Genomic DNA, 12,347 nt, shown 5'->3' on the forward strand with positions numbered 1-12,347 from the left:
TGGTAAATGGGAGTGTTTTCTTAATTTCTTGTTCAGATATTTCATCATTAGTGTATAGGAATGCAAGAGATTTCTGTGCATTAATTTTGTATCCTGCTACTTTACCAAATTCATTGATTAGCTCTAGTAGTTTTCTGGTAGCACCTTTAGGATTCTCTATGTATAGTATCATGTCATCTGCAAACAGTGACAGCTTTACTTCTTCTTTTCCGATTTGGATTCCTTTTATTTCTTTTTCTTCTCTGATTGCTGTGGCTAACACTTCCAAAACTATGTTGACTAATAGTGGTGAGAGTGGGCAACCTTGTCTTGTTCCTGATCTTAGTGGAAATGGTTTCAGTTTTTCACCATTGAGGACAATGTTGGCTGTGGGTTTGTCATATATGGCCTTTATTATGTTGAGGAAGGTTCCCTCTGTGCCTACTTTCTGGAGGGCTTTTATCATAAATGGGTGTTGAATTTGTCAAAAGCTTTCTCTGCATCTATTGAGATGATCATATAGTTTTTCTCCTTCAATTTGTTAATATGGTGTATCACATTGATTGATTTGCGTATATTGAAGAATCCTTGCATTCCTGGGATAAACCCCACTTGATCATGGTGTATGATCCTTTTAATGTGCTGTTGGATTCTGTTTGCTAGTATTTTGTTCAGGATTTTTGCATCTATGTTCATCAGTGATATTGGCCTATAGTTTTCTTTCTTTGTGACATCTTTGTCTGGTTTTGGTATCGGTGATGGTGGCCTCGTAGAATGAGTTTGGGAGTGTTCCTCCCTCTGCTATATTTTGGAAGAGTTTGAGAAGGATAGGTGTTAGCTCTTCTCTAAATGTTTGATAGAATTCACCTGTGAAGCCATCTGGGCCTGGGCTTTTGTTTTTTGGAAGATTTTTAATCACAGTTTCAATTTCAGTGCTTGTGATTGGTCTGTTCATATTTTCTATTTCTTCCTGGTTCATTCTCGGAAGGTTGTGCGTTTCTAAGAATTTGTCCATTTCTTCCAGGTTGTCCATTTTTTTGGCATATAGGTGCTTCTAGTAATCTCTCATGATCCTTTGTATTTCTGCAGTGTCAGTTGTTACTTTTCCTTTTTCATTTCTAATTCTATTGATTTGAGTCTTCTCCCTTTTTTTCTTGATGAGTCTGGCTAATGGTTTATCAATTTTGTTTATCTTCTCAAAGAACCAGCTTTTAGTTTTATTGATCTTTGCTATCGTTTCCTTCATTTCTTTTTCATTTATTTCTGATCTGATCTTTATGATTTCTTTCCTTCTGCTAACTTTGGGGTTGTTTTGTTCTTCTCTCTCTAATTGCTTTAGGTGTAAGGTTAGGTTGTTTATTTGAGGTGTTTCTTCTTTCTTGAGGTAGGATTGTATTGTAATAAACTTCCCTCTTAGAACTGCTTTTGCTGCATCCCATAGGTTTTGGGTCATCATGTTTTCATTGTCATTTGTTTCTAGGTATTTTTTGATTTCCTCTTTGATTTCTTCAGTGATCTCTTGGTTATTAAGTAGTGTATTGTTTAGACTCCGTGTGTTTGTTTTTTTACAGATTTTTTTCCTGTAATTGATATCTAGTCTCATAGCGTTGTGGTCGGAAAAGATACTTGGTACGATTTCAATTTTCTTAAATTTACCAAGGCTTGATTTGTGACCCAAGATATGATCTATCCTGGAGAATGTTCTGTGAGCATTTGAGAAGAAAGTGTATTCTGTTGTTTTTGGATGGAATGTCCTATAAATGTCAATTAAGTCCATCTTGTTTAATGTATCATTTAAAGCTTGTGTTTCCTTATTTTCATTTTGGATGATCTGTCCATTGGTGAAAGTGGGCTGTTAAAGTCCCATACTATGATTGTGTTCCTGTCGATTTCCCCTTTTATGGCTCTTAGTATTTGCCTGATGTATTGAGGTGTTCCTATGTTGGGTGCATAAATATTTACAATTGTTATATCTTCTTCTTGGATTGAACCCTTGATCATTATGTAGTGTCCTTCTTTGTCTCTTGTAATAGTCTTTATTTTTAAGTCTATTTTGTCTGATATGAGAATTGCTACTCCAGCTTTCTTTTGATTTCCATTTGCATGGAATATCTTTTTCCATCCCCTCACTTTCAGTCTGTATGTGTCCCTAGGTCTGAAGTGGGTCTCTTGTAGACAGCATATATATAGATCTTGTTTTTGTATCCATTCAGCCAGTCTATGTCTTTTGGTTGGAGCATTTAATCCATTTACATTTAAGGTAATTATCGATATATATGTTCCTATTACCATTTTCTTAATTGTTTTGGGTTTGTTATTGTAGGTCTTTTCCTTCTCTTGTGTTTCCTGCCTAAAGAAGTTCCTTTAGCATTTGTTGTAAAGCTGGTTTGGTGGTGCTGAATTCTCTTAGCTTCTGCTTGTATGTAAAGGTTTTAATTTCTCCGTCAAATCTGAATGAGATCCTTGCTGGGTAGAGTAATCTTGGTTGTAGGTTTTTCTCCTTCATCACTTTAAATATGTCCTGCCACTCCCTTCTGGCTTGCAGATTTTCTGCTGAAAGATCAGCTGTTAACCTTATGGTGATTCCCTTGTGTGTTATTTGTTGTTTTTCCCTTGCTGCTTTTAATATTTTTTCTTTGTGTTTAATTTTTGATAGTTTGATTAATATGTGTCTTGGTGTGTTTCTCCTTGGATTTATCTTGTATGGGGCTCTCTGTCTTCTTCCTGGACTTGATTAACTATTTCCTTTCCCATATTAGGTACGTTTTCAACTATAATCTCTTAAATATTTTCTCAGTCCCTTTCTTTTTCTCTTCTTCTTCTGGGACCCCTATAATTCGAATGTTGGTGTGTTTAATGTTGTCCCAGAGGTCTCTGAGACTGTCCTCAATTCTTTTCATTCTTTTTTCTTTATTCTGCTCTGCAGTATTTATTTCCACTATTTTATCTTCCAGGTCACTTATCCATTCTTCTGCCTCAGTTATTCTGCTATTGATCCCTTCTAGAGAATTTTTAATTTCATTTATTGTGTTGTTCATCACTGTTTGTTTGCTCTTTAGTTCTTCTAGGTCCTTGTTAAACGTTTCTTGTATTTTCTCCATTCTAGTTCCAAGATTTTGGATCATCTTTACTATCATTATTCTGAATTCTTTTTCAGGTAGACTGCCTATTTCCTCTTCATTTGTTAGGTCTGGTGGGCTTTTGTCTTGCTCCTTCACCTGCTGTGTATTTCTCTGTCTTCTCATTTTGCTTATCTTACTGTGTTTGGGGTCTCCTTTTCCCAGGCTGCAGGTTCGTAGTTCCCGTTGTTTTTGGCGTCTGTCCCCAGTGGCTAAGGTTGGTTCAGTGGGTTGTGTAGGCTTCCTGGTGGAGGGGACTAGTGCCTGTGTTCTGGTGGATGAGGCTGGATCTTGTCTTTCTGGTGGGCAGGTCCACGTCTGTTGGTGTATTTTGGGGTGTCTGTGTCCTTATTATGATTTTAGGCAGCCTCTCTGCTAATGGATGGGGTTGTGTTCCTGTCTTGCTAGTTGTTTGGAATATGGTGTCCAGCACTGTAGCTTGCTGGTCGTTGAGTGGAGCTGGGACTTGGCATTGAGATGGAGATCTCTGGGAGGTTTTCACCGTTTGATATTACGTGGAGCTGGGAGGTCTCTTGTGGACCAGTGTCCTGAACTTGGCTCTCCCACCTCAGAGGCACAGCCCTGACGCCTGGCTGGAGCACCAAGAGCCTGTCATCCACATGGCTCAGAATAAAAGGGAGGAAAAAAAGAAAGAAAGAAAAAGATAAAATAAAATAGTTATTAAAATAAAAAACAAAAAATAATTATTAAAAATTTTTTTAAAGTAAATAAAAAAAAAAAAGAAAGCAAGAAAGAAGAGAGCAACCAAACCAAAAAACAAATCCACCAATGATAACAAGTGCTAAAAATTATACCAAGAACAAAAACAAACAAACAAAAAAATGGACAGACAGAACCCTAGGACAAATGGTAAAAGCAAAGCTATACAGACAAAATCACACACAGAAGTGTACACATACACACTCACAAAAAGAGAAAAAGGGAAAAATATATATATATCATTGCTCGCAAAGTCTACCTCCTCAATTTGGGATGATTCGTTGTCTATTCAGGTATTCCACAGATGCAGGGTACATCAAGTTGATTGTGGAGATTTAATCCGCTGCTCCTGAGGCTGCTGGGAGAAATTTCCCTTTCTCTTCTTGTTCCCACAGCTCCCAGGGTTCAGCTTTGGATTTGGATCTGCCTCTGCGTGTAGGTCGCCTGAGGGCATCTGTTCTTCGCTCACACAGGACGGGGTTAAAGGAGCAGCTGATTCGGGGGCTCTGGCTCACTCAGGCCAGGGGGAGGGAGGGGTACGGAGAGTGGGGCGAGCCTGCGGCAGCAGAGGCAGGCATGACGTTGCACTAGCCTGAGGCGTGCTGTGTGTTCTTCCGGGGAAGTTGTCCCTGGATCACGGGACCCTGGCAGTGGCGGGCTGCATGGGCTCCTGGGAGGGGAGGTGTGGATAGTGACCTGTGCTTGCACATGGGCTTCTTGGTGGCTGCAGCAGCAGCCTTAGCGTCTCATGCCCATCTCTGGGGTCCGCACTGATAGCCGTGGCTTGCGCCCGTCTCTGGAGCTCCTTTAAGTGGCGCTCTTAATCCCCTCTCCTCGCACACCAGGAAACAAAGAGGCAAGAAAAAGTCTCTTGCCTCTCCGGCAGCTCCAGACTCTTTCCCAGACTCCCTCCTGGCTAGCTGTGGTGCACTAGCCCCTTCAGGCTGTGTTCACGCCGCCAACCCCAGTCCTCTCCCTGGGATCCCACCGAAGCCGGAGCCTCAGCTCCCAGCCCCGACCTGTTCCGGCGGGTGAGCAGACAAACCTCTCGGGCTGGTGAGTGCTGGTCGGCACTGGTCCTCTGTGCAGGAATCTCTACCCTTTGCCCTCCGCACCCCTGTTGCTGGGCTCTCCTCTGTGGCTCCAAAGCTTCCTCCCTCCCCCACCCGCAGTCTCCACCTGCGAAGGGGCTTCCTAGTGTGTGGAAACCTTTTCTCCTTCACAGCTCCTTCCCACTGGTGCAGGTCCCATCCCTATTCTTTTGGCTCTGGTTTTTTTTTTCTTCTTTTGCCCTACCCAGGTACGTGGGGAGTTTCTTGCCTTTTGGGTGGTCTGAGGTCTTCTGCCAGCGTCCAGTAGGTGTTCTGTAGGAGTTGTTCCACATGTAGATGTATTTCTGATGTATTTGTGGGGAGGAAGGTGATCTCCACGTCTTACTCTTCTGCCATCTTGAAGCTCCTCCTCGTTATATTCTAATTGGCCTTACATTACATTTATTAATGAACTAACATCTTTATGATGTTTAGTTTTCCAATTGTTTACCTAAAACAATATATCAGCCAGTTATTTTATCAGCAAAATGGGTTTATTTGGGAACAGCAAAGAAATTGCAATTCAGGACGTGCAATCTATGGCAAACCACAGGCAAGTCCAAAGGAGAGAGTTTTTTTGTTTTGTTTTATAGAGGAAAAGAGGGAGTGGGAGTGGCTATTACAAAGAGTTCATTGGAGGAAACTAAGTTTGAAGTGAGTGGCATTTTACTGGCTGAGTTGTGACAGTCGCTCACTGGCTGGGCTGTTGCCAGGAAAGGAAAAAGTCTTCCTCCTACTTGGTAGTAATGTAGTATCCTTCTTCCTGTTGGAGATGCAAAGTACCTCTCTTCCTATTGGGTATGCAACTGACATGAGTGGTTGGTTTTAAGAACTCCGCCTTCTGGCCTCCCAAGTCCTTTTTAAATTAGTTTATTTGTTAATTTTCACATTTTCCCCTTTTGATCATGATCTTTCTCTGACACCTGAAACTAACACAGCATTGTAAATCAACTGTACTTCAGTTAAAAAAATAAAAGATTTTTCTCTTGAAAGCATCGCTGATCAAGAGTCAGGTTTTTCCTGGTTCAGCAGCCTTTTCTCCCTCAGTGCTAGGAAGGACCTTTCCTGGGTGTCCTGTCTCACACTGGATGGAAAGTGCACAGATTGGAAATCTGTTGAGATCACATTTGAATAACAAGGAGTATATTTACAAATTTTTGTTAAGTGTCTACTTAGGAGTGGAATTTGGTGACACTGGATATACATGTTGAACTGTGATACTTCCGATTTTCCTAAGCAGTTGTGCTAGCGTGCATTCCCACTATTAGTGTGTAAGAGAATTCTTGTTATGCAACCTTAAAGGCATTTGATATTGTTTCTCTCCCATCTTTTCATTTTAGCCATTCTGTTGAGTAGTTGGTAGCACTGTGTTTTAATTCACATTTCCCTGAAAATTGCAGTACTGCTTTATTTTTGTTGACTATTTGGATACCCTCTTTTAAGAAATGCCCATTGAAGTCTTCCACACAGTGTTCTATTTAGTTGGCTGGGTTTTTTCTTCCTGGTTTTTAGGAGTTGATTTTTATTCTGGATACAACTTGAGATATATCTATGTCTATATAGCTAAATATCTATGTATAGCTGTCCCTATCTATCCATCTATATCTATATCTCCACACATTAATCTACCCATCACCCATTAATCTTTAATCTTCCTTGCTTTTTTGGTACAGGAAATCCTGGACTCAACTCCTACCTTCTCTGCTTCAGATCAGAAATCCACAAGTACTCCAAAGAAACCAGGGTTCGGGTGTATGTGTGTATTTCATATATAATATCTTGCATATGATGGCTTACCTTTTACTCTCTTATTGATGACTTTGATGAACAGTAGTTCTTAATTTAGAAAAGCAGAAAATGTGCTTGTTTTTTCCTTTTGAACTATCAGCTTTCCAAGTACAGAGTTATTTAAATAGCCACCTTGCTGACATTGGAAATGTTCTTTCACATATATATATATTCATTGATTTTCATTGATTAAATGCATTTCAATAAATGATCATCCATCTCCCTCCCTCGCTCTTGCTCTTGCTCTTGCTCTCTCCTGTTGTCTCAATGTTAGCCTGGCTCGCTTCTTAAGCTGTTCCCTATGTTATTTTGACATCACTCACTAATCTGTGCAATCTTCCTTACTTTTTGGCACAAGAAATCATGGACACACATACCTTCCTTGCTTTAGATTAGGAATCTGCAAATTCTCCAAAGAGCTCAGGTTGATATTAGTAGGGAACAATACTTAAAGACCACAGTTTGGATGATAGGAATGTGCATTACTGTTACCTTTCCTAGGGAATAATTCGTTGACAGGCTTCTCTCTTTTTTCAAGGGAAGTTGGTCTACTTACACTTTATCTTTCTTAGAGTTGGTTTCGATCAGTTCTTTTCCTAAAAAAAACTATTTCACATATAGATTAAAATTTATTTACAAAATAATCTTGCATAATTAAAAATATATATTCTTTTAGACATTTCCCCTTTGTCATTTAAAAGTTTTCTCTTCCTCTTTTTTCTTTATTAGGTAGGCCAAGGATTTATTTCTCTTACTGATTTGTTTTTAAGAATGAGCTATTTTATGTTTACTCCATCTTTTTCTAATTTTTGACTGATTGCATTTTGTCTTTATTCCTTTCTTTTGCTTTACTTCAGCTTACATTCCTTTTCTATCTTTTTGTAGGGTGCTTACTTCAGTCTTATATTTAGGTTAATATAACCATTTAAGTCTTTGACTTTTTTTCTGAGCACTAAATTGGTATGCCATCCATTCTGATGTTATTTTTGTCATCAAAATTTTCTAGTAAGTCTGATATTTTAATTGTTTTTAATATTTATTTATTTATTTAGGCTGTGCCGAGTCTTAGTTGTGGCACAAAGGATCTTCGTTGCAGCATGCAAACTCTTAGTTGTGGCATGCATGCAGGATCTAGTTCCCCGACCAGGGATCGAACCCAGGCCCCCTGCATTGGGAGCACAGAGTCTTACCCACTGGACCACCAGGGAAGTCCCTGATAATTTGTATTTCCTCATTGAAACAACAGTTGCTTAGTTAAGTACATTGTTTACAAATAGAAGAGCTTTTAATTTTTTGCTGTTATTATTTAAATTTTTATTGTGTTATGTTCAGAGATTGTTTTGTTTCAAACTCCCTCCATTTTTATACTTATATTGTAATCACGGAAAATTTCTTCTCCTTTCATTTCAAATTGAACCTTACATCCACTATTTAGATTTTTCATAGGCTCTTCTTTTATCTAGATTGCCACCCTCCAGGTTTTATCCCAAATATCCTTTTTAATAGATTCCCTGACACTCCTAGTTCCCCAGTTTCCTCTTGCCATTCACTTACTCTGCTTTCTCCAAAATTATAGTCTCCTTGTTCAGTTTTTAAATAACTGTTCAATATGATACATGACTGCTATAATATCTAAAAATCATTCAGATACTTTTCCATAAAGAATAAGAATGGTTGGTTCTAGATGTAAGGGGATAGAAGGGAAATCTGTGAAATGTTATGAAGTAAGCAGACTGAGCATCCAGGAGGGTTGAATAATAGTAAAACTCAACTGAATATATGTTAATTATACACATCTCTATGCACAGCAGGGAATGAACAATATTGGTGGAGACATCTCTGTTTGATTGGATAACTGCTTAAAGAATTATTAGGTAAAACAAGGACCTTTTTCCTTTTACACATTTGGCTGAGCTACCTTGAATTTCCTTTAGTTCTCATATATATAGGAAGTAAAGTAGGAAAAAGTGCATTTAATCACTGCAGTAAGGTATGAGAGATTAGAGGCAGGGAGAAATATCTTTTGAGTGTTGTGAAATTATTTAAATTAAGTGATTATTATGATATTCAACTGCATTACAGTGACTTTGTAATGTTTTCTTCTAGTATCATAATTTGACAGTTATTTTATTCTACAGTTAATCATTTAACACCTGCTATGTACTGGTGAATTTATTTATTTTGAATGAAATAGGAATTATATCTTCCTTTGGGATGGTTTGGGAATCAGAAACAGCAAAGCAAAGTGAAAATTCATGTATATGTGTTGAAATCTGTGACATGAAGAAAAGAATCATTATGTTGTGATTGAGAATAAACAACATGGATCTACTTATAGTCAGCAGGGCAAGCATTTCTGTGCAAGAAATGTTTAACCTAAGATGAAAGGATGAATAGTCAGCCTTTCATTGAGCCCAGGAGAGGTGATTCTTAGGAGATGAAATAGCCTGTAAAAAGATGTATGAAATGGAAAGGTTGTGGGCATAATCTAGGAGCTGAACAGTAGCAAGTGTCCTAAGAGAGTAAAGAGGACAGTTTCTTCCAAAGAAGTCTTTAGGTAAGCAAAGGCCATATTATATTCTATGGTAGGTAACATGTTTAGATTTTATTCTAAGAGTAAAGGAAATGATTAATATTATTAAATGGGAACTCCTAAACTTTGATTTATATTGGAATCATCTTGTGAAGTTATTAAACATGTAGATGCCCAATGACTCCTCTAGATTTCATTCACCTTGGTCTGGGGTGGTACCCAAATAGCTGTACTTGTAAGAAGCTCTCCAGATTATTCTGATTGACACCTAAATTTCAAATCACCACAGTCTTACATAATCTCTCATTATTCTCTCAGCTCATATTGTTTTGACTTCAAACTACCTAATTATATTGAAAGTTCTTTAAGCCATTTATTTCTTTTCAAGAATTTTCATTTTGTATCCTATTTTTAAGATAGAAACTGTATGTTTTGCTGGCTGCTAGAAAATAATCTTTGTTTGCTTTTTTGTTTTCTTTTAGGTTTACTCTCCAGGTATAAGACCAAGAAGTTATCTCCAGAGAAGGACATTTATGAAATCAGTTTATCCTGATGGAAGATAATAGGAGGAAGTAAAACTCCTTGTCTTAAAGGATCTATTTTGAGAAACGAGTGGCAGAGCAAAAGTGAGTTTGAGGGTCAACAGGGACCTTGAGATAGGTATTTCAGTCAAATGAAAATCATCTATAACATGCCAACATATAGAAAACATTCATCTTTTACTCTGAATCAGAGAATTCATAGTAGTCAGAAACTTTATGAATATAGGGAATGTGGAAAACCCTTTAGTTGTGGCTCAAATTTTGTTCAACATGAGAAAATTTATTCTGGTGACAAACTTTTGATTGTAAAGAATGTGGGAATACGTTTAATAGTGTCTATCGGGAATTCCCTAGCTCTCCAGTGGTTAGGACTCGGTGCTTTCACTGCCATGGGCCCGGGTTCGATCCCTGGTCGGGGAACTAGGATCCTGCAAGCCACGCAGTGTGGCCAAAAAAAAAAAAAAAGTGTCTATCATCTAAGTGTACATCAGAAAATTCATACTGGTGAGAAACTCTATGAATGTAATGAATATGGGAAGGTCTTTAGTTGTAGCTATCAGCTTACTCTGCATCAGAGATTTCATACTGGTGAGAAACCCTATGAATGTCAAGATTGTGGAAAAGCTTTTCTACTTGTTTTTTTCCTTACACAGCATCAGAAAATTCATACAGGCAAGAAACCCTGTGAATGTAAGGAATGTGGGAAAACTTTTAGTGCATGTGGTCAACTTACCTGTCAGCAGAAAATTCATACAGGCAAGAAGCCCTGTGAATGTTAAGGAATGTGGGAAGGCCTTTAGACTTGATTTTTACCTCACTGAACACAGAAGAATACATACAGGTAAGAAACCTTATGAATGTAAGAAATATGAAAAAACCTTTAGTGTGTGTGAACAGTTTTATTGACATAAAACGGTTCATACCGGTATAAAACCTTTCGACTGTAAGGTATGTGGGAAGGCTTTTGTAGTGGCAACCTTAGAGTACATCATAGAATGCATACTGGTAAGAAATCATATGAATGTAAGGAATGTGGGAAGACTTGTGGGAGTATATTCTCAAGCTAGTGTACATAAGAAAATTCATACTGATGTGAAACACTACAAATGTATAGAATGTGGGAAGGCCTTTAAATTTAGTTTCTACTGAGCATCAGATAATTCACACTGGTGAAAAGCCCTATGAATGTAAAGAATGTGGAAAGGCCTTTATTCATAGAACAGATCTAAAAGAACATCTGAGAATTCATTCTGGTTTAAAACTCTATGTATGTAAAGAATGTGATAAGGCCTTTAGTTGATGTGGACAGTTGACTCAACAGCAGAAAATTCATACGGGTATAAAACCCTATGAATGTAAGGAATGTGGGAAGGCCTTTAGTCGTAGTGGAGACCTTAGACCATATCAAAGAATTCATACTGGTGAGAAATCCTGTGAGTGTAAAGAATGTGGGAAGGCCTTTAGACTTAATTCATACTTTACTGAACATCAGAGTTTTCATACTGCTGAGAAACCCTATAAGTTATGTAGGAAGGTCTTTAGACAACATTCACATCTTTATCGGCATCAGAGAATTCATCATGTAACGGAATATGAGAAAGCGTTTCCATGTCATTTTCTGTTTATAGAATAGCAGAATATTCATGCCAGAAAGAAATTCTGTGAATGTGACTCTTTTTCCAGACTTGTTAATTTAGTAAGTGTGTAACAGCCTTCTAATACCTCTCAATCCTTCTTAAATTTTAGGAAGTTCGTATTAGGAAATAAACCTGTTAATGTAACTGTTAACCAAGAATTCCAAGAACAGAGACCTGGTTGAAGAAAAAAAAAAGAAAGAAAGGAAAAAAGCGCTTTTATTTGGGGTTTGTTAGAACTGCAGCCCAAGAAACACAAACCCAAGAAAGTACTCGAATTGTGTTCTGCTGGACTATAAAATGGGGTAGGCTTAAAAAGGTAAAAAACTGCAAAGTTACATAAGTTGTCAAGAATTAGGATGTGAGCTGGCAAGAGGTAAGGTGCTTGTTAAACAAGGATGCTTTGGGGTTCACAATGATTACATAATTGTGTCAGGAGGTGGGAGACTTTTAAACTACAAGGTTGCAACTAGCAGCGGCTAGCAGATACTGTTTGTTTTGAAAACAGCTGGTGCTGTCCTTGAGTTTAATACAATTCAGAGAAAATTCAGGTTCTCAGTGATGCATGAATATGTCTCAGACCAGACCCTCAGTGTCTGCCAGATTCCATTTTTGTATGCCTGAACTATGAATACTCCATTATAATTTCAATTTGTCATCAAAATAATTGTGGGGAAGTTTTTAATCAATGACATATACTTATCATCATTGCCTTTACTATCTGTGTGATAGCGGGCAACACATTTACCCTTCTGTGTGTCATTTATAAAATGGTACCCACCTAAAAGTGTGGTTGATAGTTTATAACATGTACAATTTTGCAAAAAGTACCTGGCCAAAAAACTCCTTTCAATGAATAATGGATATGATTATTTTTATTATTATCAACATTATAATTAGTGAGTTTCTTAATATAAAGACATAATGAAGGTAACAAATTT

The 12,347-nt window shown here is 37.8% G+C and overlaps 1 long non-coding RNA gene across 3 annotated transcripts in view; it reads left to right on the top strand.

Moving 5' to 3' along the window:
- Nucleotides 1–12,094, top strand: part of LOC133078990 (uncharacterized) — a 35,442-nt gene extending 23,348 nt beyond the window's left edge. The window contains exons 4-8 of one of the 3 annotated variants that reach the window (XR_009697997.1): nt 6,583–6,661; nt 8,506–8,571; nt 9,713–9,856; nt 10,426–10,613; nt 11,519–12,094. This is a non-coding gene — a long non-coding RNA (uncharacterized LOC133078990). The remainder of the gene's footprint in view (nt 1–6,582; nt 6,662–8,505; nt 8,572–9,712; nt 9,857–10,425; nt 10,614–11,518) is intronic. The other 2 variants (XR_009697996.1, XR_009697998.1) reach the window with 2 other exon arrangements.
- The last annotated feature ends 253 nt before the right edge of the window (nt 12,095–12,347 follow it).

The sequence above is a fragment of the Eubalaena glacialis genome, chromosome 18 (assembly GCF_028564815.1).
Source record: "Eubalaena glacialis isolate mEubGla1 chromosome 18, mEubGla1.1.hap2.+ XY, whole genome shotgun sequence".
In the NCBI taxonomy this organism is placed as follows: Eukaryota; Metazoa; Chordata; class Mammalia; order Artiodactyla; family Balaenidae; genus Eubalaena; species Eubalaena glacialis.